General features: G+C 38.5%; 1 long non-coding RNA gene across 1 annotated transcript in view; it reads right to left on the minus strand.

Annotated features, from left to right (window-relative positions):
* Window positions 1–476: 476 nt before the first annotated feature.
* The window catches only part of LOC139468010 (uncharacterized), a 35,227-nt gene continuing 13,286 nt past the window's right edge, over window positions 477–22,417 (minus strand). Inside the window, exons 2-3 of the long non-coding RNA XR_011653657.1 lie at window positions 1,262–1,346; window positions 477–757 (exon numbers count right to left, since the gene is read on the minus strand). This is a non-coding gene — a long non-coding RNA (uncharacterized lncRNA). The remainder of the gene's footprint in view (window positions 758–1,261; window positions 1,347–22,417) is intronic.

Raw genomic sequence — 22,417 nt, forward strand, 5'->3', positions numbered from 1 at the left:
GGTACACAGATCCATTCGAGGGGTAATAACGGTGTGAGCGCTTTAAGCACACGGCAAATGATGGCATATTGCGCTTTACAAATATCCATTTAGTATTTTTGTTATCTCTTATCTCATTCACTCATGTGTTTTGAGCATACTTTCTGCCGTTTTACTCCAATGAAGTGGGACGTTGCTCATGTTTTCGTGGGCGTGGGACAATTTGCAGCATTCCGCGATATAAAACTGTAAGAAAGCAACAAATAAATGAGCACAATACGTGCATTTTCTATTTCGATGTATGGCCTCAGATTCTTCTTTGGACATGTCCTTTCACATTTGCTGTAGAGAGTCGATATTAATAGTTATAAATAGCTAGAGGTTCCACTAATCTACTGCTTAGCGGAACAGATGGAACATGGAACACATATGTGTAAGAAAAATCTCCAATTAACTCCTGTAATTATTTTGTATTGTCAGATTACAGGAATGTGCGTTTGACAGGATGGAATAAAGGGGTTGCATAGATGTGACGTCATGTTACCTAAGTGCGTGTGGTCACGGAAATCATATAATTATATAATCCAGAAACAGATCTTTAGATCATTTAATGAACAAAAATAATGACTGATGCCATCGCTCGAATCTCTAACTATGTCCTTCTACCCAATTAGCGTTGACAAAGACGTGCATCTGTATTCCACGATGAATTGTTAAGTCAACACTGTAGCTTGAGGATCCTGCTTTGTAGATGTGGGGATGCAACACATTTTCCTGACTGAAAAAAACACGAGTATCATAATTGTTAATCATATCCTCGTTAAAAGAGTAAAAACATTAATCTCAGCTTGTAATATTTGAAGAGAAACTTGGGTCTCTCATGAATATTGTGAAAATAAACGCGAGAAAACCTTTCTATAATTCTAAGAAAAAACTGATCAAAGAAAAAGTCCATTTGCCATTCTGAATATGTATTTATGTATATGTATTTATAAATCTATATCAAATAGTGATGACTCAAGGTGTTCGCGAAAATCTTAACCCCGAACGTTACCATTCCCATTTAATTGTCTGTATTAACAAATGCCTAACTAACACAGAGTTCCTTAACACTGACCTCCTTTGAGATGGGATAAAGAATGGTGAAACTACGGTTTCTAACAAGTATACCCAACGTGCACTTAAAATGTCTACATGTGAATCTGCTGAAGATCATATCAGACAGAAACATTGATATTACGACTTAGTTATTTTAATTAACGATACTGTCAAAACAGCAAACCAGTATCTCGGGTTGTCAGTTGTCCCAAGTTTCCCAAACATGCTCGTCTCACGAATCGACGGAAGAAGCTTTATGTTATCAAGACCTGAAATGCAGAAATCTGAGACTCGAAAAGAAAGGCAACACTTTTAAGTAAACTTTAGGAAATGGTTTCTTATATAGCGTTGACTAAGCCTAAAATTGCAATTGCAAGGAGAATGACAGCTGAGAGAACCCGCAGGACCACCATTATTTTCATTTATCAAGGAGAATGAAATTTCCAAGCTATTGAAATAAAAAAGACCTATTGTTATTTTTTTCCTCATCCATGATATTGTTATTTCTCGTTGATTATAGGAAGGCAAAGAGCAAAAGCCGTTACTTCAGGAGGCGACATCCAAGACTCGCTTACAAAGCCTTGTATCAAGTTCCTGATTAAGCTGAAGCTGTGGCATTTTCTCTCTCAAGCTCTCAATACCACCAACTGTCAATTGACTGGCGCCTGAAGAGTTCCAACAGGTACATAATCGAATGAGAATAGACGATAAAAATCAGTCCAGTAATTCTTTCAATTACTCTCGAAGTGACTACAACGACAACCCTTTAGTCTACTAAACAGTCCTGTATTACTGAAATAAAAGCTGAATACTGGGAACTTTAAACTAAACTGTATTTTCTAGATAGCACTCAGGCAACACGCCACTGACAACTTTAATCCATGTATCATGGTCCTAAATCCGCATGCGGTGCTGAGCAGATCCGATTGAGCCATGCCTTTGCAAGGGAGGCTGTATGGTAAAAAGGAGACAAAGGCTTAAAGGAACCGTCTTGCCCATCATGTCAAGACTGGTAATCTTGGTCTTACCATATGCTTTTATGGTCGTGATAGCAAAAGAGAATATAGGCACCTTGTGAATGTGCATGTATTATCTGGACGTGTTAAAATGGTAATAGAGTTGAAATAAGATGTGATGCTATCAATGGAATTTGTTTGAGGCCAGCACATTTCATTCAGGTTCAACGATAAACTGAATCAGGCGACAATGTTGTGTGCGGTACGTTTAATATGTTTTAGCACAAAAGATGCATTAATGAAACAAGCATTTTTTTATAAGACTGTTTTGTATCATTAAAGCAGAGATGATATTCCATAGAAAGAATTAAAAAGAGTAACCTAGGTTTTATCTTCGTTATGTTTCGCTTTGGACCCTTTGAGGAAAAATGAAATCGTCACATATCAGTAATTAATTTAAAATGTCCTTTTTGATCTTTGGTTTATAATCGAAAGACAATAACCTGTTGCGTTTTCTCCACCCACGAAACTCATTTACTGTTGGCAATATTTTCCGTAGGTGAGTAACGATACGCACACACACATATTCACACTAACGAGTTTGCCCCAAGACATGATTTGACCATTGTTGGCCACTATGATCACTTGATCACCATTCTCCTTCAAATATTTAAAGAACATTATGAATTTTGTAATTCGCCTTTACATACACAGACACATTCAATCCCGTCGACACCCGTGAAGATACGGGTTGGTCTTCAGCAACCTATGCTTGTTGGAAGGGGCGACTTTGCCTGTCGCAAGATCGATAGAGGCGGCTAACGAGATCGGGTGGTCAAGGCCCGTTGACTTGGTTGATGCATGTCATCGTATCCATATTGCGTAGATCGATGCTCACGATGTCAATCATTGTATTTTCTGGTCCAGATTTGTTAGGTCCAGATTCTATTATACCGTCATATAGCTTAATATTGCTGAGTGTGTGGCGTTAAACAACAAACAAACAAGTAATCCCATCGAGACAAATGTCCAATGGCATATGTGTAATAATCCAAGTAAGAAAACCTGACCTGTCGATTCCTGTTAATCACTTCTTATAAAGGCATGATGTACAGAGGACCTACATATTTCGACCCGGAATTTAGGGTGAAAATGACCTGTGCATATGAAGGCATGTACACTAACCTTGATGGTCAGTGTAATTGACCATTACTATAATATTGTGATACAATCCATCCCTTGACATGACAAGTACAAGTTTTTGTTTATCAAATTAGTTTAATTTACTGTAAAAACATGCAATTATGAATTAATGTACTGTAGAAATCGAGACCAATGATTGATATAATGAGTAACATTCCACGCATTTGGGTGAGATAACACGCATTCAACGAGCCACCGACCCTGGCTACCAAAACTGTGTGTCTTACAAGCATAGATTACTTGGGACCTACATATTTTAACCCAGAATCACCTGGTGTCTTGAGCATGCCAAGATGATATGATAAGAAGTATTGAACAGATTGTGACTTTGGTCAAACTAGGGCAAGGTTGGTCAAGTATGCGTATGCGCTGTATGTCAACGTACATAGTTGTGTACCATTGTTACATGATGCACTGATATTGAGGTTTGATATTAGGTTTGACAGCACCATGGAAATGATTATGCCCATGTTAATGACTTCCACAAAGTTTTAAACATGTACATTTAACGTCACTTTATCTCCTACATAAAGCTTACATACAGTACAAGTAACAGTAACTGTACACACAACTTACCTAACCACGAACAAACAAAAACTACAACATGACAAAGCAATGGGTATTGACCTTAATAATATCAATTAACATCATTCATAATCAAAAGAAAAGCTTTCAAATTGACTTCTAAGATTCTATTACAATTGAAATTCACACAATATACACTTTGATATTTCATTAAACATGTTTCCAAACTTGGCAAGTAACAGAAAAGACTAATGGTTTAAGGTATATATAACAGAAAATACTAACGTGATATTGTATTGTAACGTTTAGCATTGCACACTGACCAATGTGAGTCAATGTCCAAATGTACACTTGTAAATGTACTACGGTCAAAGGCCTTCCTAAATAAGTATTAATAAACCGAACGAAACTACGTCACCCTTTAACAACCCTAATGCGTCCTGGGTAGTCTTAACGAGGACTTTGATCAGCCTTTAATCTTTATAATTAGGCGGCGGATGTCTGTTTTGTTGTCATGGACGATTCCGCGCGAAGTGTAAAACTAACACGTGAAACAAAAATAAATTTAAGAAAGTCATCTTTGTAATTCTCATTATCATGTCTTTTTTCAAAGTTGTCATAAAAATTTAACCCGTGGGAAATCGGGCTTCACAGAGATAAATGTGTTTTATTTCTCATAATTATTATCGTCAAGTTAAATTCAACTATTTGTAACGTTAATGTCATCGTCTTCGCCAATTGCCAACGTTTAATTGAATCATTTGAATACATGTGCACATTTGAAGATACGGATTTAGTTTTACTCCTGATTTAAATTCTATTTGGAGAATTTTATATTGATCACGAACCAACAGTAAACATCGATCATAACGCAATGTTCATTCCCGATAGATCGGAGACACGTGAGCTTTCTGAAACAGCGCCAATTCACATGCAATTTCGGTTTCATTCATATCTTCAGTTTATTGCTAAAATATCATCGATTGTTTTCACTTAAATAAACTCATGTGATTGATAAATTTCAGAAACAACAAAAAGTCACTGTTTATTTAATACCAAGTGTCTCGTACACGTGATGTAATTCATCATTGTTACAGGTATTATTAATCAAATGGCAACAAAAATCCGGATCGGTCATTTACCATTGGTAAACCCTAATAATCATTTATGCAATACATTGGTTTGCCACTTACAATAAGCTAAATGATAAACATAGTTTACACTGTACAGTTTACATACCAAAAAAAAGCGGCAAACCCCTTTTCAAAATCATAAAAAATCTACGATGACAAGCCATTACCTTGTTTTCACGTCGGTGTCAGCCAAGTCTCCGATCCGTGTAGATCCTAACACCCTGATAAAGGTTATAGGATCTACACCGAAACGTCGCACTTATTGTAATAAAGAAGTTGTTCATCCATAGAACTCATCTTACTTCATCACACCAACTTCTGAATGCCACTCAAAGAAGAAATACCATCGTTGTCTCCATGACAAGATGGAATAGGCAGAATTTTGTGTAGATGTTACTGGTTCGTGCATCAAATCTTAAAGTCAGACGTTGAAAGTTGAAATCTCAGACGGTTCACAAGGTTTTGATGGATATGCTGTCAGTTGCCACAAATCAGCATAGACCAATGGGGCTACATGTACAAAACAACGTTCACAATGTGCTATGGGACTGATTTATTCCTCAAGTTACTTTTTTATTTCAAAGGTACATTTTCAAGAATGATTATATTTAGTGTATATGTCCATTGAGACTGGGGGCGGTCGGGTAGCCTGGTGGTTAAAGCGTTCGCTCGTCACGCCAAAGACCCGGGTTCGATTCACAACATGGTACAATGTGTGGAGGCCATTTCTGGTGTCCCCCACCGTGAAATTGCTGGAATATTGCTAAAAGAGGCGTAAAACCATACTCACTCACTCATAAAGAAGGTTTTGTAGAGATAAGTAGAGATTCAACGTGATCAAGTGGTGAAAACTGGATTGGCTCAATTACAGTAGTCACATTATCCTGAAACATGAATACTTGTTAAAGCAGAAATGTTCCCCTCATGATATTAATCGAGTAAACAAATATTCTTTAACGTTATATCAGCAATGTCCCATCTTTTTGCATTGATATATGAAGTAATTTGGGTTTTATGTATTCCTTCAAAATGTAAAATGGTAAACGAGCTGATGCTATACAATTTGGAGTCGAAATAATATATATATTAGCTAATTCGAATACCATAAAGGCACATCCATCTGGGATTTGTTAAAAGTGTTCTAAGTACATGTATACTTTGTTCGTATATTTACTTTTTTTCATAAAACATAAAAGTCATTAAAGATTAACCTTACAAAACACGTTATTTGAATGATAGAAATGTCACCACTTTCCTACAGACCATAAAGGCAAAGATTACAAAATCTGACAGACCGAGCAAAACTGTACTCGGTTTCCCTATCTGACATAGAAAGCGAAAGAATAATGCCCTTCCTGACAGTCTAAGCGTAATGGTTCTTGTAATATCTCTGTTGTCTTCCTATTATACATCATTTCGTGCAAACGTATGGATCAACAGGATCTGCAGTGTAACAGGTACGGATTTCGGAACACGATGCTTGGATTATAGTTGTCAGTTGTGTTAATATAATAATGTTCAGCTGAATACAAGGGTACAGTGCAACAATTCTGGTCATGTCTTGCTGAATGAAGTCCTGCCAATGTAGTCACTTTCATTGTTCATCGAAAGACTTGCAGAGCAGACTTTCATAGTCTCCTTATATTTAATTATGTAGCTCTCGGCTACACTAACGGCTCCAGTCTCATAATAAAATGACATTTAACAGTACTGGGAACTTAATGGGACAATTACAATGATAACTCCTGAAATGTTACTCGTCAAAGTAATGGGCTTTGTAGGCTAGTTGTCCCTTTCATATCAAGAAAGACAGTGCGCTGTTTTCCCTCTCTTTGCCTTCTCCTGATTAACGAGAAATGACACTATAACCTAACAAACAAAATGACAGTGAATAGTTTATCCCTTCAAACTTTATTGTTGCAAGTGTTGCTGATTCTACGAGTATCTCCAATACAGTAAGCGAGGTCAGTGGCTTACATAAACATAAAAACAGTTCCGATTATGCAGAAAAAAATCTTTTTTTTTTCGAATCTCAGATTTTATCATAGCCGGTTTTCTGACGCAACGATTTTTGTTTCACTCCTAATTGTCCGGGCAGAACTGTAAACCGGTAATTTCCATCAGAACCGGAAAAGACAAGATGATAAATTCCCTGGATTGGCAGTTTCATTTCGTAAATATCCAAAACAAATTACTGTTTTGTTCGAATTTCCATGTTTCTTGCATACTCTCCTTAGTATAGTTGTGGGGGGATGGTGCATCCACTGTTTATTACACTAACCATCCACATATCCCGTCAGACAGAAACACAACTAGCTGTCGGTACTTATTTACCGTTGTGAGTTTTTTCTGTGTATATGCTATGTTAATAACAATCTTTTATATCTAGGTTTACTTAAAAAAAGACATTAAAATGATCATCATTTTTCTATTAACTTCATTGATAAACGAAACATACTATTTTGCTTTGTTATTGTAATTAGTGTTGTACTTGTGACAAGTATATCGTGTAAAATGCGAACGTTTACTCGAATGAAAGGCATACACGTGCAGAGGAATAAATTGCTGGCATCATTTTTGAAAAACCCCAAAACATAAAACTCAGTTATACATACAGTCTTTACTGGTTCCCTTTCCCCAAGGACCACCCGCCAAGCTAATGGCCGTAACCTTCTCCCCAAAAAACAACCCCAAAGGGGTGATCTAAAAGATTAATCGTGACTGTGGTGACTCGTACACTGGTAAAGCATCCCATTCAGTATATATCCGCATCAAAGAACACAAAACTTCAACAGCCAAAGCAGACAGCAAATCAGCCCTCTTAGACCGCCAGCAACAGTTCCCCAGCCACCAAATTCAATTTGACAAAGACCAAATCCTCTCTACCAAACATCAGGACTTCACAAAAGGAAAACTCTCGGAAACCCTAAAAATCCACCGTCACAAACCTTTGATGAACAAAGATCAAGGGTATTACATCCAGTCTGCCCATGGATAACTAATCAAGCAGTAGACTCCTTCCAATCAGTTTGTTCAACTATTTTAATTAGTATCCAATTCTTCTTCAACTTCTTAATCCTTACTGAGAGTATATTTGGCTTCATTACCTGTGTCCTATTTCTTGTTCTAACTGTACATCTGGCTTCGTCCACTTATCTGTGTGCTACTTGTTGTCCTTTAACTTGTTGTTAATGTTAACCTGCTGCTAATCAGAACATGTCATGTATAATTCCTCTCACAACTTGATTGTAGTCACGCAAGCTTGATAACAGTGTAAAATCTGCATCGACACGTCGCTAATGCAATAAACAACAAGTTGTTGTCCTTAGTTGTATATTTTCGTATTTACTTAATAAATTCTTGGTTGCCAATCAAACAGTTATGCATATATGAGTTTGGTATAATTTAAAAAATGATTTTCACCCTGTGAGAGTTCATAGGGCCAAACTGAATGAGCGTTGGGGCTTGGGGCGACGTTCATACAATGTTTGGCCCTCAGTCTTTGAAGGTTCACACTCCAATGAACTCTCACAAAGTGAAAATGAATTCTTATACTATGACTATTCTTTTCTACGATCTAGATCTGTACAAAATTCTATTCAGTACTGTGACTTCTTGTTTACAATGTCAGCCATAAAACAACCGCCTGTATCGCTGAATGAAGTACTTCCTCAACAGGTCAGGTGACATGAGCGTAGGCATGCTCACAGTGACATCTTTGGTTGTTTGTTTGCAGGAAATATATTCAAATGCTATCATTATTTGATGTGAAAATATGTTAACAACTACCTTGGTAAATCAGTCACAGTGACAACGCGTCGGAATACATTTACATCAAGTACAAGACGTCAAAGTGGCCGAAACGACAGACGTGACGGGCGAGATTTTCGAAGTTGTTAATGAACCTGTGGTGATTACAAGTGTCCGTCAACTAGATAGTAAAGTATATTCATAGATTGCTGTAGACTATCACTGTGAGTCTACACACGGATCATATCTATACTACGATAGTTTGGATGCGTATTTCTTCGCTTTGTTCTCTAGGATTGGTCGTAGCGAGGATATCTTTGAACGGGATTGCAATTAAACTCTCCGACTTATTCCAAATATGCATGATAAAACTCTTATTTCAAGATTAAAGGGTCTAAATAATCAGTATAAAGGCTTCTGTATTTATTTGTGCGAGTGAACCCCAGGAATGTGGAAGTAGTTCCCAAGTGTTTACGTCATTTCGCGTGAAAAACGTATGAACGTCAAAAGAAACATCTAGGCCCTCAAAACCCGAATCAAAGTTCAGTCTCCAAAGATGACTCTAAACCAGCTTTATCAGACCATATCCGTGACAACCCACGCCACACCATTTAGTGGGATAAAATCATATCCCTCACCACCAACCTCAAAGACTTCAAAATCAGAAAGCTACAAGAAGCCATCCACATCAAAAGACACCAACCGCCGATCAACCGTGACCAAGGCTAGTATATACCCTAGTATATACAAAACTGCAAACAATCAAATACCTTCACCCCTAAACTTAAAATACCCAAAATAGACACAACACTAGCTAGCCAAATAAATAAACAAACCGACCCAAACATAGCTAAAACTACCACACTTGCATACATACACGAAAATTGGCCAAATTGGTGTCACATTTACACGGACGGATCCTCAGATACGACCTCGAAACACACAGGTTTCGGAGTCCATACCACACAACCAACTAAAACCACACAATCCTTCCGACTCCCAAATAACCAATCAATATTCACGGCAGAACTAATGGGCATGGCCTCAGCCCTCCATAATCAAGAATCCAAAAACCACAAAAAATCCTAATACTTACCGACTCCCTAAGTGGACTGCAAGCCCTCCAAAACAAAAATACCAAAAACCGACCCAAATTAATAAATCAAATACTTAAAAGCTCCAACGACCTAACTAAGGCAGGCAAACAAATAACCTTCTTGTGGATCCCCGCCCACGTAGGAATATACGGTAATGAAAACGCCGATAAAGCAGCTAAACTATCCCTCAAAATCCCAGAAATAAGCTTAAACTTATCCATCTCAAAATCAGAAATTAAAAGTGTAAACAAGCAAAAAATTACAAAAAATGGCATAACCTTTATCTAAACTCAAATAGCCAAATCAAAAAAGTGCTCAGCAAACCACTAACCAAACCAAAAATTCTCCATCCATCAAAAAAAATCGACAGAGTAATCACTAAACTCCAAACAGGACACACCAACCTAAATAACCACCTAAAAAAATTAAAAAAACACACTACAGGTAACTGCCCACATTGCAAACAACTAGAAACCCCAGAACACGCACTCATCCACTGCACACACTACCTCACACATCGAACCGCATTACAAACCACCCTCAATCTAAACAAGGCTCTCACTCTAGAAGCAATACTAAACCCACAAAATAAACTAGAAAACTGCAAGGCCTTAGGCGTATTCTTAATCAAAACGGAACTAATAAAACGCATCTAAAAACATAATAACCTACCAAATCAAAATCACATAAACAAACAAACATCCACCATACCCAGCTCCCTTAGTTCTCCTCCCCAACCCCATCGGCATCTATTCCAAATCTCAAAATTCCCAAATTATATATAAGCAACCCCTAAAGCCCCTCTTAGGGTTGCACAGACAACCTTCGCCCCTTTCGGAAACACATTAAATGGCCTGACCGGGCCCGTGTGCGAAATACGCATCAGTCGGAAAGCGCACGTTAAATCTCCAAAGTAAGTAAGTAAGTAAGTACTCTGTAAATCACTTGCTTGATCACGGTGTTATCACCTACACCGAAATGTCGCTCTTAATTGTAATAATGAAGTTGTTCATCCATAAATTTTATCCTCACTTAGTGCTCCAACTTCTAAATGCCTATCAAAGAAACTATACTATTAGTTTATTAATTTGATGTTAACCGACAGTTTTCAGATCATAAAGCTACTGTATGTAAAAATGCGAAATTAAATACAAATAATCATATACCCCTTTATTATTCTTCCTAAATCACACTCCTCTTTATCACCTGTCATACAGTAAAAAATATAACAGATTCGATGTGTTGTCACACATGGCACAGTGGTCAAAAATGATGCAGCATTTATTAGGATCGGACACCTGTTATCTGTTCAAAATCGTTATGGATAGTAGTGATGTAATCATAATGCCGCTTACAATAGCCCCTAGAGTGAACACAAGGTATTTGCATGTCATCCAACCCGACCGCGTGTAACGTTGTTCGTAATATCAACTTGTGGTTTATCTGGTCCAGAATTAATTATTTGCAGGCCATCATGATACAGCTGTAATATTGTTTATCACAGCATTAATCTTGTGTTGAGATCAGATATGTTTAGCTGTACCTACCAGATATGTTTTAAATTCAAAACTAATAGCCTGAATTGATTCTGAGAAAAATACCTTGCAACAATGTATTTTTTTGTGGCAGACAATTTCTTTTTTCCCAACAGTCTGAAGCATATAGTTATTTGTTTCAAGCAATATCTGTAAATGTGGTTGGGATACGTACATGAATACTCCCGAGGCATTGATGTTGTAAAGTATCTCATCACATCCGACACATGCCACAATAACATTTCTCATCAAACACAAATCTGCGATTAGATTGTAAAATTCATTGTCATCAAGGGAACTTAGACAGAGATACGCCTCCATCACGCTCGTTTCAACACAATGAGGTTCTGACAGTAAAACTTGCACACTTAACTGAAGTCTCGCTGCATTACACTTTATTTACGCGGAGCACGTTTTACATTTGACACGAAATAATCCTTAATATACCGAAAAGAAATACGCAAAAGCTTGATTTCTGAAATACATGACTGTCTGAAAAAGAAACTTCAAAACACCCCAGTATAAACAAGAACATATTTTCAATTGGCGACCCCCCAACAAAAGATAAATGTTTTACTTGACCATTGACCTTTCTGAATAAGGTCTGTTAGTCTACTGATTCTTGTGAAGTATGAGGTATCACTTTTCTCATGATTACATCAAAGGCTTAGATCTGATAGGACTTTGTAATTACATTGTAAGAAGGAACGTGGACATGTTAATTACATATTCCTTTTGTAAATCTGAACGTATGTACTCTGGAGTTGGAATTTGCCTTTAATGAAAACGACCTAATGTAATGTTTTTTCTTCTAACATATTGGCGTAAGACTATGGTAAAATATGTTCCTTAAGCAAGTATGTATGTACTGGTGTTCTTGCCTTGCATGTTTTTATAATTGCCGTTTTCAGACAAATTCGATGTGTATTAAGAATGTATTGGAAATAAACAAAGGTATCCAATGACAAAACAACTTCCCACTCCATTGGGCCACTAAGGTCAAGACATGTATTGTGACTCGTGAGGATTCCGGGGAAGATTAGGTCTTCAGCAACCCATGCTTGCCGTACAAGGTGACTATGCTTGTCGTAAAAGGCGACTAACGGGATCGGGTGGTCAGGTTTGCAGACTTGGTTGATGCATGTCATCGATCCCAATTGCGTGGATCGATGCTCATGACATTAATCACTGGATTGTCTGGTCCAGACTCGATTATTTACAGACCGTCGTCATATAGCTGGAATATTGCTGAGTGCGGCGTTAAACAACAAACCAACAACAACATGTATTAAACATGAACCAAGCTATCAAGTGACTAAAAAAACCTACACCATTGAGCATGATGAGCATGAGATACAGGAGACTTCTCATGAACCAGAATACCCTGTGTCACTCTGCTTGTGTGCCTCGTCCATAATAATAGAGAAAACGACTGCCTGTGTCACGACTAATTGGCTCCACAGATTGTACCCAAGTGAGCCAAGGAACTTAAGTTGTAGCATTTTAGCTTCTCCCTGATCAGTGACTTGGTTTAACGTAAGCGAAATAATGAAGAACAGTCCATTCCGCTTTTCCAAAATAGAACGAAACCTGTGTTTTATCATTTAAAGTACTCCGTGTGAATGGGAACTGGACGTCGTTACACCGCAAGGGACCAAGGAAATTTGTGTACACGTTATTACTATTTGCTTGTTGCTGAAGATGTTAACGTCGTGTCCAGCTCGTTAGAATAGTCTTTAAACATACCCATTAGCAGTAAAGATTTGGGGTCATTGTAATGAAGCCAGTTACTACAGTAGGGAAGTACAAACTAAATACATTCAGTCGTGAACTTAGCTGTGTCTGTTTCAACAATTTGCAAAGAATGAATGATTAAATGAATTTGATAGATCCAAATATGTTACACGAAGATGTTGAAGAGTAAGATACATGTACTTTGTAACGAGATATTCGAAAGATAGCCCTCTCCTCACAAACAAGCCATGTTTCTAGTAATAGTTAATATGATTTCCTTTGGTTGTCATGATCAAAAAATCTTTCTTAGATTTGCCTACGGCGATGCTGAAATCCTAATTCGCTTTCAGTCATACATTCACAGTACCTATAGGTGAGAGATCTTCTGGGAATCGAATAAATGTAGCTTTGTCTCTGCAAGAGACGCTTTTATCCTCAAGAAGGAGAAAAAAAGTTACCTAAATCAATTTACAATATGTAGCAGAATATTTGTCATTGTAAATATTTATAGAAAGTAATTGACGGATAGTAACCATGAATATATGACACTTTTTATGGATAGCAACTTATTTTATTCTTTGTACGACACGACGTATCAGAGGTGTATCCTTCATCAGGTGAATGCCTGGTAAGTGCATCGAGTAAGATATATATATATATATATATATATATATATATATATATATATATATATCTTTAATTATAAAGATAACAATACAATGATACAGTCTCTCTAATGTACATTGTATGTGTTTCCACAGTTGCAAAATATCTCATTTACACATCCTCTGCGGTCATACAAACAACCCAAGAAATCCAGCAAAAAGGTCCCATTTCCATGTCCAACCAGCCCCATCAGCATCCCATACCAAGGCCCTACCAGCCAACTGATCAGCAGACTGCTCACCACAACAGCCAATATAGACGTGACCTTCATTTCCGACAGGACACTGAAAAACATGTTACACACCAATGGTACCACATAGTCCACCCCAAGTCCCAAAGAGAATTTGTGCATGAGATATCATGCAACTGTCGACACAAATACATTGGAGAGACTTCACGCCCCATACACTAGTGTACTTAATTAATCCTGTTAATCTCATGCATTCAAAGACTTCTGATAATAACCAGTGACCAGAAAATATCAATGAAGAGCCCTGCTGCATTAACGTGTCCGTTACTTGAGTTACCAGTTACTTGATCAGCAGACTGCTCACCACAACAGCCAATATAGACGTGACCTTCATTTCCGACAGGACACTGAAAAACATGTTACACACCAACGGTATCACATAGTCCACCCCAAGTCCCAAAGAGAATTTGTGCATGAGATATCATGCAACTGTCGACACAAATACATTGGAGAGAAGAGCCCTGCTGCATTAACGTGTCCATTACTTGAGTTACCAGTATATGTGCTGTTCAGTATGATTTCGTGTGTGTCAATATGTATGAAAAACTAGCAGTCGTTTTCAGAAATGTTTTACAGTGTAAGTAAAAGATTGATGCACATAAAATGTAATATGGTACGGCTTAACACTTTCCCCTGATCTCTGTTAATTCTGTAATTTATTTATTATAACTGTCATCCTTTATCGGATGGTTAATATTTAGAGTAGACTGCGGATAATAACCATGGCGTTCTAATTCAGTTTGTCCAAGACACTATTGTATATGTGTCTTGAACATAAACCTTCAAGATCTTCAGGAAATCTTAAACCTTCTCAAATCTTCTTGAGGTGTTGATAAGTTGTAATATAACGTCATATCAACCTTTTAGTGACCAGAGCAGTTATATAAAGATATGTCACTAAGGATAACATTGTACACTATTACCCAGATAAAAGTAATTGAAACTTGAAGACTTTCAGACTTAACGTTTCCCCAAAGATTTTGAGCAATGAAGTGCGTGAAAATGAATATTCCAGGCTTAACGCTGCATGGATCCCCACAGTGGACTTCCCATCAAAAAGTTATGGAGCGAACCAGTAAGCATTCTGGTACAGTCAACTGTTACAAGTTTTCTCCCCTGGGCGATCTATGCCAGATATATGTTTACATCAATGTATGTTTACAAAACCTTGTTTCATCTCCCTCGAGGTTCTGACTGAGCTATTTCATCAAGTTAGTGTTTGGAATCTTGATTTCAGAGCTTTCATGTTAACACTGATTATAATCACTGGGGACATTTCTTGGGAATGAGATAATTGATTTAAAAAGAACTGGTATTTAATGGTCCCTTGGAATGAATTAAAAGCATTTTGTGAGGGTTTAACAAGATTACAATTACGACATTTGATCATTTCTTTGGATAAGGCTTGTAAAAACTTGTTTTGTTTCGATAATGTGCTTACGTAGTGAAATCTGGACAATCTCAAAATAACTATTATGGTTAGGTTTCTCATGGTATTGATGTGGAACAAGATCTGTGGGTCGGATATAGTAAAGCTCAACGCATATAATAATCTATATCGACATCTTTATGTAAGTCGTGGAGTATATACACATCAAAAATGTATTTTATCAAACTTTATATGAAGTAGTATAAATATATTTAAAAATTTATAAAATACATTTATTATGTGCATTTACTCCTACTTTTAAAGTCGTGATTCACAATTTCCAAGTGCATATTCATGCACGGCGCACAATTTGGATGATTGTGTGTTTGTTGGGAGCATGATATTCACACACGTGAAAACCAATGTCTACGCTGCAAACAGGAATAACGCAAAGCGATGTTGCCAGACATAGCATTTAAATGTTCATCAAAACAAAACTTATCATAGCTTTGGAGACGTTAGCGGGCAACACCATGACTTGCCACATGTCGGCATACCACGTGTGATACACCTCAACAAGACAGCCATATTAGGTTGGTTCATCTGCGGAGTCGATACCAAACTGCCGCATTAACAGTTCGGGTCATTCCTGGGTTGAGACCAATTAGTGTCAGGACCGTACGCAACAGGTTCTGGGAGCACAACATCCGGCCCCCACGTCCCCACTTTTGTTTCCACCGTGACTCCATTCTACAATACCTAAGTTAAGACCAAATAGTGGCAGAACCGTACGCAACCGTTTGATGAAGAACATAATCAAGCGGCGACGTCACGCGATACGCCCAATTGTGTTTCCACGTCATCCCCAGGAATGCCAAGCTTGGTAAAGACAGCATTTGAGCTTCCGCAAGATAAGACTGGGGCAGTGTACTGTTCTCTGGTGAGTTCAGGTTTCGTCTGGACAGCTGTGATGGTCGTGCAACGGTATACAAACGCCCAGGAGAACATTTTAGCGACGCTTGCGTTACTCATTGTCGTCAGTTTGCGTATGCGTTTGCGATGGAAGTGTAATGGTGTGGGGGAGGCATCACAACTCATGGGAGAATAGAACTCATTGTTAATTACGCCCCCAGGATGACATCGTTTGGGATTAAGTTGTAATCGTTGTCTAAATGCAGGAACGACACGTTGCAGCAGGATACTTCCCACCCACACTTTACACATGGTGTAACAGACGTTTTGAGGCAGCGTAACATTGCTCTGCTGCTACAGTCGGTTGTTTCCATGTCTGGGATGAGACAGGGGACGCCTCCGACAGGACCACAACCAGCCGGTTGACATTTGGAACACCGTCCCCGAGGTTGTTTTCAATCATCTGATGTCTTCAATCAGGCGCCACTGCCTCGCCTGTATCAACGCAAATGTTGGTCACACCCAAAATAGACGTTGTTGATTGAGTTGTTACACCACCATCTTTTAGGACGTGTTGCATTGTCCCCTGTTACCTGGTTTGGGTTTTGTAAATGTATGTGTGATGATCAAACATTGGTATCTTGGTACCACTTTATATGTTACTTTTTACCATTAGTATATGATCTACTTTCGAATTCCAACGATATATATCAACATTATAGTAGGCCGATCCCCGGCCACCTCATTCCAAAGACGTTAAAAGATGGTACTTGTTGTTGCCCTGTCTGGCGCTCGGCAACAAGGACTGTTCGGCTCGGGGTCAGTATACTGTGTCTGAGTGGGGTATTCATGTTTAACTATCTCAAATGGGCTTGTACTAAATCGGCATTATAAGCGAAGGTCTGTTTCTCATATCTGACACGCCCATTGTACCCGCTTTACAAACTAAGTTCACCTATGTAGATTGATAGATTATGTGATGAGAGAGAATAATCTTTTGGTGTGCTCAATTTTTTTCACTGCGGTCACCCTGAAATCCAAGATGGCCGCCAATATGGCCGCCACTTTTCTACCTAACCTATTAACTTCACTATATATCCTATTTGTTTATCAAATATTAATCATAAATCACTACTGACCATCAATAGCTGATGAGTAATATATATCTATTTTGTTTCGGCACAAAATTTAACATTTTAGAACGGAATTACTAGTTCAAAATGGATGCCAAGTTCAATTTAATGATATTCTTTAATCGAAAACGGGGTATTTTTGTATCGATAAACCAATCAGAACTTCATTTTGGAATAGGATAATACAAATTAACCACTTTTGGCTCAGTAAATATTCATTAAAGGTATATTAGGTTTCATAAAACTACAAATAATGACTAAAAATATGGAATTCATCTGTCAATAAGGATGAGAAATTAAAAAGCATAGCATCATAAAAATAACTTATGCACTGTAAACCAATACATGCATTCAGTATATTCAATGGATAACATCATTGAACAGGTAAAAAATAAAAAAATAAAACACAAAAACATTTAAAGTGGTTATGCTTATAATCACTACTATAAACAGTTGTCTTGCAAGTAGTACAGTTAGATGAGGAATTGCTTGAAACTAGTCACGAAGCTGAATTTGATGACAGAGCATCCAGTCATAGTTCCAAAGAACTATGCTCTGCCTTCACTACTTGCCTTATAATTTACAATGATATCCAAACTGTACCATGGCCACCACGTCCAGAAGACATGACTGAAGACAACATCAAGCTTCCAAATACAGTGTAGTTTGTATAATGCTCTTGCATGGATACTAGGCCATGATTATTTCAATGAAAACTATATCCATGAAGCGCAACATACAACCCAGTCATCAAGTTTTCCAAAAAACAGGTCTCAGGGAAAATTTGGTTCTGTTGTTGCCTCCTGTGACCTACACTGGATGAGCAAACCAAAAAAAGGACGACCAGAACTTCATAGAAAATTCCTTTCGATCGGTCAGGATACTGTCCATGCAGCAACCAACAGTCGTGTGCTCACAGTAAAGCATGTGCTGCTTGCAAAAGCAATCCAACAAAAAACAGGAAGCTTGTCTTTGGTGACTCGGTTGAACAAACATCAGCACTGCATAAATAAATCACTTCTGCAAGAGATGGATACTGCAAATGCAGAGATTCTGACATCTCAGAACGATCTTGGCTACCATATGCCGCAGGGAATGGCTCCAAATGTACTTTCTTTGTTTGGTTGGGACAAACAATGACTACAAAAACAGAGGTCATTTCTCAGGATCATTACAGGTCCATGATACAACTGGATACATGGCTCAAGCAAGATTACCTGGACATGATGCTAATCGAGAACCTCCTACAGGTCAATTAGAGAGTTACCCCCGAACTGGATGCAAATCCATATCTGTCTCTGGGGATAATCTTCTACCATGCATCATCAGCAAAAGACCCGAACCTCCTTGACATGATAATGCTGCTCAACTGCTGACTACACTGGATTCAAAAAGTGCAAAAAAGGCTAAGGAGGTCGATTTGGTATGACAGCTGTCCCGAATGGATTTCAACTTAATCGAAAACGTGGAACCATCAGAGCAAGATGTCCCAGGATGGAAGGGATTTAACAACGCCACCCAGCCCTCTACACCAATGGAGCCTCACAGAATTGGATACTGCCAAACCATCCACAAAGCCCCTGATCATAGTGTGATCTATACATTTCTGACGAGCTCACTGACAAAACAATGGATGATGATCACGGCAGAGGTTCTTGTTCTGTCCAAGTGGTAGTTGATATGGGAATATGGACCAAAGCCATAGAAGTTATCCTCAGCAAACGGGATTCTGATCCTGAAATGAACCGAATTGTGTTGCATCAGGGGCCATTTCATACCAGTATACGGTTCATGGCATGTGCTGGTTTCCTCTTTGGTAGTGCTGGACTGCGTGACATCTTCATAGAGGCAGGAATTTTGGCAGAAGGATCAGTTGACAAGGTCCTTCAAGGAGAGCACTGGGAGCGTGGGTTCTATGCCCACACACTTGTTGCTGAAGCTTGTGAGAGACTTCGTTTTGCAGCGTTTGTCAACCACCTTGATCATGGAAGATGTCTTGGAATCTTGAAGTCTGATTTTTTTTGTATTCGTCATGATATGTCACCTGAGAGGCTTGCCACTCTAACAACCTCAGACACCTTCAGATTTGTGTTGTCCCTCTACAACTCATACATCAAATCTCTTGGACCAAATGGAAAGTTCTGGTCTATGTATCTCGAAACTGTTGGGATACTCTTTCGGCATGTGCGAGAACATGCACACTATGCATCACATCAAACTCCCGAACCTGATGTTGTTATCATTCACTCACCGGACACAGATGTCATGGTGTTAGCAACAGCTGCGTGTGGACTGGAATGGATCAAAACGAAGTGCCTTTTCTTCACTGGTTCTGGATCCAAATCACGTTATCTGGATCTTTAAAGAATTGGAAGGACTCTTGGAGAAGATGCATGTGAAGGTCTTATAGGAGCTCATCCTTTCACTGGTTGCGACAGTACTAGTGCCTTCAAGGGAGAGGAAAAATGGGCATACTCTGGCTTCTTCAAAATGATGCAATCTTCTGCAATGCAATGGCTTCACTTGGAAAAAGCTCAGAAGTAACTGACGATCGATTGAAATCGTGTGAAGCAGCAACTTGCATCTTCTACAGCTTCAATTCCAGAACCAAAAATCTGAATCCGGTTTTGTCATACAGTGTAAATACACTGCGGACAATCATGTTTGGATCAGGTACATCAGATCCAGAGAAACTGCCTCCATGCCAGAATGTTCTGAGAAAGAAAGTACAGTGTGCTTATTACCAAGCATCCCTCTCCAGAAATTGTCTGAAACAGGACCAGCAACCACCTTCTCCAAATGGACATGGATGGTTTGTGGCAGATAAAAAGTTGGAAATTGAATGAATGGATGTACAACCAGCACAGTCATCAGTCCTAGCAATGACCTGCTGCAGCTGCAAAACTGATTGCCGAACAAAGAGGTGTGGATGGGTGAAGAGCAGTCTGAAATGTACAGGCGTGTGTTCTTGTGTCTCAGGATGCCAGAACAAGTCAAGAAACACTGGTGCTGTAGTGCACATACTTCCTTCGGAAGATTCTTCAGTTGAAATACCTGATGGCGATATCCATGATTCAGACAAGGAGTCAAACTCATCTTCAGACACAGACAGTGATATCTGAATCAACTTTGTCCAATGAAAATGATGCATCTGAATTCATTAAAGCTCTTCAAACATCATTTACTGAATCAAATACAGTAATGGTTAGTGAGAAACATTTTGACATCATGAAAATGGACTTTGATTTAAAACAATTTTCCTTTGAGTTTGAGTCTAATCTCAGATATGTAAATATGTTGCATTTTTTCTACAAAATTCATTATTTAACTTAATGAAAGTACTATTTTTGCAGAATTCTGAATTATTTTGTATTAAAAATGTATATGTGCACCTATAAATGCATTTCTGATTTTGAAAAAGCTGACTTGTTATTGTTTTGATGAGTGCTTTGAGAAATTTTCCCACTTGGGCGGCCATCTTGGACGCCATTTTGGATTTCGGGATGACCGCAGTAAATTTGTACGAGCACACCAAGAAATAATGTTAGGTAATGGTTTAAGCAAGCTAAAAAGCATGGTGAACTTAGTTTGTAAGATGGGTACAATGGCACCCAAAAACTAAGCATGCTACGGGAATCAGACCTTCAATTATTAGCAGAAGCAGTCACACACTCATACATAAACGTCGCTATATAAGTGCAATAATCTTGGACTCGACGTTGAACGCTATCTCACCTCACTTTAATAATAGTTTGGATGGTTTTGTAACCCTGGATGAGTCGTGCATTCACCACTATCAGGCAGAGACCAAATAACAATGAAAGTGGGTAAAGTTCAGGACAATGGTCACGTTGGACAAAGAACAATGTGCTCTTATTGACTCTTTCTCATGATTTTTGAAAGAATTTTGTCTCTTATATTTCAAAGTGCGTACCATTTCATCACGTCAGGAAAACGTCTAATCTGGCTGTAGCGGAAAAAACCCTCATTTCATTTTGCCGTTGTTGTACTATTTATATGTTGTACTGTTTATTGTAAGCACTGATTTGGTCCAGCGGTTCCAGCACATAGATTCCGAAGCATAATCACGCAAAATCAGACTGAATTATGGTATAAACAGAATATTCCATAGTGGATATGAAATTACACTGTCTAGTGTAAAAATAGTATTTATTAGCAAGTCAAACAAAACAAAACAAAATTGCAATGGCTATCTGGAAAAGTCATCCGTTGAAGGTTTCATGAAGAAACCGCAAGTATACTAAACAACAAAGGTTCCTGTGACACCAATATTTTAGTGTATTTTTCAAACAAGTACAGTTTTTTTTAATATTGTAGTACATGTATGGAATCAAGTCACAAAAACGCAACCGCTACAGAAAAGCATGCATTCCATGCAAAAGTTGACTGGAATGGGTATAAAACATGTGCGTTAACGGGATTCCATATGCATTGTTTAGCATCATGCTGACAAACACTCAGAAAAACAACAAAATTACGCAATTATACAACATTATGAAATGCCATGCCTGTCTGAAAATGAGCGTCTGACAGCCATTGGTATGCTTGAAGCAGGATCGAGTCAATGTGATGTTGCAAGACAATGTAACGTCAACAGAAACACCGTTTGGTGTTTATGGCAACGTTGGCAACAGACGAAAGCAGTCAGAGACCATCCTCTGAGTGGAAGGCCACGCGTAACCAATAATCGACAAGACAACTGGATTCGAAAAAAGCACCTACGAAATCGATTCCAGCCAGCCACAGTGACTGCAAGGAGCATCCCTGGCTTTCGACGAATATCTTCACAAACCGAACGTCGCCGCCTCAGATGTGCAGGGATTGTCGCCAGAAGACCCACCAGATGTCCCATTTTGACAGGAAACCAACGTAAAGCAAGTCTACAGTGGAACGGACAGCGTCTACGCTGGACGGCCATGCAGTGGGGACAAGTTCTGTGCACTGACGAATCTCGTTTTCACCTCAGCGACAGCGATGGACGGATTCGAGTGTAAAGACGTCGTGGTGAACGTTACGTCAATCATTGTGTCATGGAAGAAGATTGGTTCGGGGGCGG

This window comes from Haliotis cracherodii, unplaced genomic scaffold, assembly GCF_022045235.1.
Source record: "Haliotis cracherodii isolate W230 unplaced genomic scaffold, xgHalCrac1.p SCAF_2, whole genome shotgun sequence".
In the NCBI taxonomy this organism is placed as follows: Eukaryota; Metazoa; Mollusca; class Gastropoda; order Lepetellida; family Haliotidae; genus Haliotis; species Haliotis cracherodii.